Here is a 6,105-nt window from a genome sequence, read left to right on the forward strand (position 1 = left end):
ATACCACCTGTATGCCTTATATCCCCAGATATGCCACTCTGCCCCTCCCCAATATGCCTTATACCCCCTGATATGCCACTCCACCCCCCCAGACTTACCCCTGTGCTCCATACTCCTTGGTGACTAGTAGAGGCAGCTGGTAACCGTCTGCGCGGTGCGCGTAGACAAACCTCTGCTGCTGGCCGGCACTTTTGCTGGAGCGTCATGTGACACCGGTGCTCCATCATAGAAGCCCCAGTGGAAGTGCTGACAGTAGCGGCTACCGGCTGCCGGAAAGGAAGATCGAAGATCTGGATCTTAGTCTTATTATCCAACCACTATTTGAGGTCGGCTTATAAGATGAAGCACTCATTCGATTCAACTAATTGTTAATGAAATTCGTTAATTTTATCGATTAGTTGTTGCAGCCCTAATACTGAGGACATTGACGGTGGTACAGCATAACACCTATCACTACATACATAAGGCACACATTGACGGTGGTACAGCATAACTGTTGTCATTATATACTGAGGCACACATTGACGGTGGTACAGCATAACACCTATCACTATATACTAAGCCAAACATTGATGCGGTGTAGGCCTACCACTTCAGTGTCTGGCTTAGTATATAGTAGGGATGCGCCAGAATAAAAATCTGGACCGAAACCGAACATTCAGCATTCACTTTGTAAGAAATTGACCCTTTTACAGGGTTATTCTTTTAGGGAATGTGTAACGAACAGAAAAATAACCCCTACACCTTTAAAAATAAATAAAAATTAAATAATATAACAGCAATCACACTCCTATCATGCCCATGTACTAGCATAGGAGTGTGACTGCTAGCATAGGAGTGTGATTGCTGTTAACAATCATATATATATATATATATATATATATATATATATATATTCATATTGTTATTGAAATTTTCTGTCCAATTTTTCTTTTATTAAAAGTAAGTAACACACCAAAATTGGACAAAAAACCCCAATAATAATATTATATATATATATATATATATATATATATATATGATTGCTAACAGCAATCACACTCCCATCATGCCCAGGCAGCCAGTACATGCTGGGCATGGTAGAAGTGAGATTACAGTCTCCCTATGCCATGCTATCCCCCCCCCACACACTTACATATTCATGCTATCACACACTCATTCACAAACATTCACTCTCACTGAATGTTTTCCTACCTTTCCTCTGTCACTGTCATTTTTCCCGCTACAGCTCCTTTTCTTTCTCCTCTTCGTTCTTCCTCTTGGCTCCTCTTCTTCTGTGTCCTTCCGGTGCAGTGGGCGTAGAAGGCAGTGGGCGTGGCTTCAGTGTTGTACGCCGGGATATGACAGTAAATCCCGACGCACAGCATTAGTTGTCGCACGCATCGCATGGGAGCAGGATCGGGACCTCCCACTCCCTTGATTCGCTTTAAGCCAGTAAGAGGGAGATCCTTGATCTCCCCAACCGAGCCTGCTCCTCTAGCGGCGTACATTATTGTCCGTCTCTTGAGGGGTGCCGGCATTGTGGCACCCCGCTGATAAGCGGCACCCGGGGGACCGCCGTCACCCCCACCCCCCGCTAGGTACGCTACTTAGTTATGATATTTTACAAATTTACATTTTTGTAACGTAGAGCTGAACAATTCCTATTCACAAACATAACAGAGGCTACTCTCACAAGAAAAAGTTCATCAAGTCAATATGGCAAATCGTTTTTGATAAACATCCATTTGGAAAAATGGAAAAGTCCATTAAAATAAATAAATAAATATATATATACTTTGAAAATAATTTTCCTCATCCAAACGCTCATGAGGCATGATGATTACACAAAAGTTTATTATGCTTTCAGTGACTACCTGAAGGACACCTTTATGTCTAAATGTTATCCTTAACACATTTCTGTGTTGTGCGAATTAGATCATTCATGTAGCTACTTGAGAAAATGAGTTAGTGTAAATGAGAAAGCCCCAGTAACTCATAAAATATTCACATGGATTATTTATTCAGCTTTCCTAAATATATTTCTTCATGTTACGCATTTCATTGATTAAATTATTAAAAGGAAGACTAAATTAGTTTTAACTATTTTTGAAGGAAGCCCTGTGTAAAAAATATTAACAGGAATCAAATGCCTGGTGACCACTGTCCAGTCCGGCCCTGTTAAGTGCGATAAGATGAGCGATTGTTGAAGGGGCTTAGGAATCTTCTTTTCAATTTACATAATACAAGTTTAACCAACAATATGTAAGTTCAGCTATATGTTTCAAACCAGTATAATGATGCATCCATGGCTGTATTCATGGTTGTAAGGGTCGCATCTGCGATCGGGCCCACCACTTGTCCCACCCCTTTAAAGCTACTAGTGGCACAAAGAGCGTAGAGATCATTCAATCATCTCTTCCTGCACTTTATGTCTGACTGATCCAGAGAGCAGGACGTGACATCACATCTACTTCCTGCATGCTGGATCAGTCTGCACAGCACGGAAAAGGAGAGACAAACCACTCCTGCAGGTAAGTAGTGAGGGCAGGGGCACAGGTAGGCTGCTTGTTGGCACTCACAAGGTGTTTGGCGGCAAAGCTGACAGTTTGGGATATGTTGCTTGGTGAAGTCAGGGGGCCTGGGGCAATTTATATGTATCAAATATATATTTTGGGGTCTTTGTTTTTTGGATAAATACATTCCTTTATCTTGACCGACCCCCCCTGGCCATAACCCTGACCCTTTTTCTAATCTTTTATTCACCTCTTCGCCCTCTTGTAGCTTTCCTGAAACATCCCACCATCTGAAATCAAGCAATACAGGAATATACTGGAAGAGATCTGCTTGCTTGTATTGGAGCCACATTTGGCATTTAGCAGTTACCTAATTGGTCATTCCAGCACTGTCTGAAGAATATAAGGCGGCTGCCTAGAGGATTTCAGGGGGTAACTCAAGTCTTGTAGTAAAGAAGGTACTACCTTGCATTGCAGAGGGGGAGCACTGGCAGCACCTTTAGCCATGGCTGGTGCAAGTCACACGTTTAACAGATGACTCGCCCCCTGTACCCATACAACATAGCCAAAGACAAATGTTAACACACTAAAATACCCACACACGCTAACATAAAGACACTAACATACACGGACACATTATCACATACTAACATACCTGGGCACACACTAACTTACATTAACATGCCCACATAAAGACATGTTCTCACCCTAAAACACTTACATATACTAACATACTCACACACAAACATACCAGAAAAGACATGTCAACACACTGAGATACCCCCACACATTAACTAACGTACCCGCAGGCACATACACCCCATGTATACACACACGCAGACCGGCACTAACACGTATACCCAGGGAGAGACACACCGACATACCCAGGCAGATGCACACTAGCACACCCAGGCAAACGTACGGTAACATACCCAGGCCTCACTAACTATAGCTCCGTGCCAGACCCAGCTAAGCCATGCTCTGGAAAGACAGTGCACACAAGTCCAGCTCAAGGGTTGTCTTCAGGGCCTCTTCTTGCCCAGGGGAATTTCTCAACCTTTCCCCTCCACACTATTCTATCTCACGGACTAGCAAACACCACATACCCAGAATGCAAAAAAACTTGCAAAGTCAAGACAGAATTTACAGGATTATACTCATACTAGCAAACATTATAAGCAGTGGCGACTCTAGAAACAATATATAGGGGGGGCACACAAGATACCACAGTCAAACTGGGGGGGCATTCATAATTTCCAAAAGTAATGTGCTACGGAATTATACTTTTGTTATTGGGCTAAAATAATACTTGTGTGTGTGTGTGTGTGTGTGTGTGTGAAATACAGCGCTTGTAAAGGGGAGGAGAAAGCTACAAACCAAATACTCAAGGTGGTCTCCCTTAAACACACCCAAAATAAGGAAAATAACAAATAAAGGTTAGAGTAGGTGAGCTGTGAACAATATAAGTGAGTATGAATAGGAATAAATAAAAAAAACATGTTTTTGCACCCTGTGATACAAAGTTGCAAAAAATTTATACTTATATAAAAGTACCAGAGTTCTTCTTTCCCGGATGATATGGCTCATGTATATGGAAAACAAAAGAAACAAATAACACATAGCGCAACCTATAAGAATGGATGGTACAATTTCTAACTCACACTTTTAAGAAGCACAGTGCTATATACGGATCTCAAATGGAGGGTAAAGCTCAGTCAAGAGGGCATAAAACGATTTAATAACAACGTATAATTACAAGGTAGATATGCTTACAAGACAGGCATCAAAGTCCCGAAAAAAAGAGGATATAATAGTATTCGGGCAATCTGTTGACGTCTATCTTCTTTCTATAGCACAATGGTTCCTTCTGAGTTCTTGCGTGTGACGTCTCACACGTACAGGGTCTCCGGAGGTTCAAAGAGGATAGTATAGCACAAGCCTACAACACCTGGTATTTCCAGGTGGTGTCCCATCCAGGTACTAACCAGGCCCAACCCTGCTTAGCTTCCGAGATCAGACAAGATCAGGCAAATTCATGGTGGTATGGCCGTATTTTGTTTTAGTTTACCATCATAACAGGACACAATTTTTCAGGGTTTGTCTGTATGAAGTCTCATGCTATTAATGCCTAACCCTCTCATTTCCCCACTGCTCCTGATATTGCTGTGACCTTTACTTTTAAAGTCTGGTTGAAAAATACAGTGCCATTGAAGCAGAGTCGCAACACAGATTGTGGGACCCACTGTTAGGCAAGCTGAGTGGGCCCCCTGTTGCTCCACCCAGGCGTACACTTTTACACATACTAAATACATAAAAAAATTATAAATCTCCAGCAGATTCTATAGTGCTGATGAGGGATATACTAGCAGTGCATTCTACTTTTTTCTGGTCATGTAGCAGATCAGGTGAGTATGCAGTAGACTTGGGCGCCGGCCAACTCTTCGTGTTGGTCTTCATGGGGGAAAAAATCTTCGTATTCCACGAATATTCACCCGTTCCTGTGTTCGGTTCTGGCTAATATTCGTGTACATTCTTCGTGTTTGTTTTTTGCCGTTTTTTGTAAAAGGGGTTAATATGGGGTTAACGCAGTAGGCGCCAGGATTTTAAATGTCAGTTCGAGCAACTCTATTGGTTGCCGGCAGGGGCCTCCTCTGGCACTTCATTGGTTGATGGCAGACGAGCACCCTGCTGGCGACTAATAGAGTCGCTCATACAGAATTTTAAAATCCTGGTGCCACAACTTGGTCGGAAGAGACCACTGGTCTCCCCGCTCCAAGAGTTAAAGGTCTTTAACTCCTGACGGCGAATCCATAGGTTCGCCGTCTGGAGTTAAAGGGCCATATGAACAACTTTATTGGTCGCTGGCAGGGGCCTCCTCTAACATCAACCAATTGGTGCGTAGATAAGGTAGGCTAGATGGGGTAGGGACCAGGGAGATTAGTAAACTAAGACGAACACAAAGATTATTCGTGTTGTATGTCTTCGTTTGCCGCCGCCATGTTCATATGTTCGGTATTCGGGCTGAACAACGAAAACACACCCTTTGTGTTCGTCCGAATACAAAGGTACAAATCTAGTATGCAGTCACTAGTGGCTCACCGAAATTAATACATACTGATACAAATGGAGAAGAGGACCAGGCCTTGTGAGCATGCAATACCCCTTCATCTTTATCATATCCAAACCTCTTTCAGTTATACCCACCATGCTTTTTTAATACTGACACAAAATTAACAACATTGACCTCTCTAAGCTATGCTCAGGCCCACTCAAGCACTGACAAACACTCAATAGCTTATATTGTGTGCATATATGTGCTAGAGTTATAAGTACACCGTCTTTTTCGGTAAGTGTATGGTGTTAGAGTGAGTTTGTCTCAGGCTCCGCTGGAGATTAAACCAGCAACCCTGCCTTTGGTAGGTAATAAACCTAACCGCTAGACCAGCAGGTTTAGGGTTGCTGGTCTCTGGCTCCCTATTTACATTGGCTTTAGGCCTGCTTATTCCACACCTGTGGCTCATTGGCTTCAGGCCAGCCTATGTCACACCTGGGGCTTGCTAGGTGATCATATCCCTATATCTCACTGGGCATGCTCCAAGCTCCTGGTTAG

General features: G+C 42.9%; 1 pseudogene; it reads right to left on the bottom strand.

Annotated features, from left to right (window-relative positions):
• Window positions 1-4,431: 4,431 nt before the first annotated feature.
• On the bottom strand, window positions 4,432-4,550 carry LOC149286964 (5S ribosomal RNA; annotated as a pseudogene).
• Window positions 4,551-6,105: the final 1,555 nt, after the last annotated feature.

The sequence above is a fragment of the Sceloporus occidentalis genome, unplaced genomic scaffold (genome assembly GCF_023333645.1).
Source record: "Sceloporus occidentalis isolate IW3139 unplaced genomic scaffold, rSceOcc1.0.p SCAF_65, whole genome shotgun sequence".
NCBI classification, from domain to species: domain Eukaryota; kingdom Metazoa; phylum Chordata; class Lepidosauria; order Squamata; family Phrynosomatidae; genus Sceloporus; species Sceloporus occidentalis.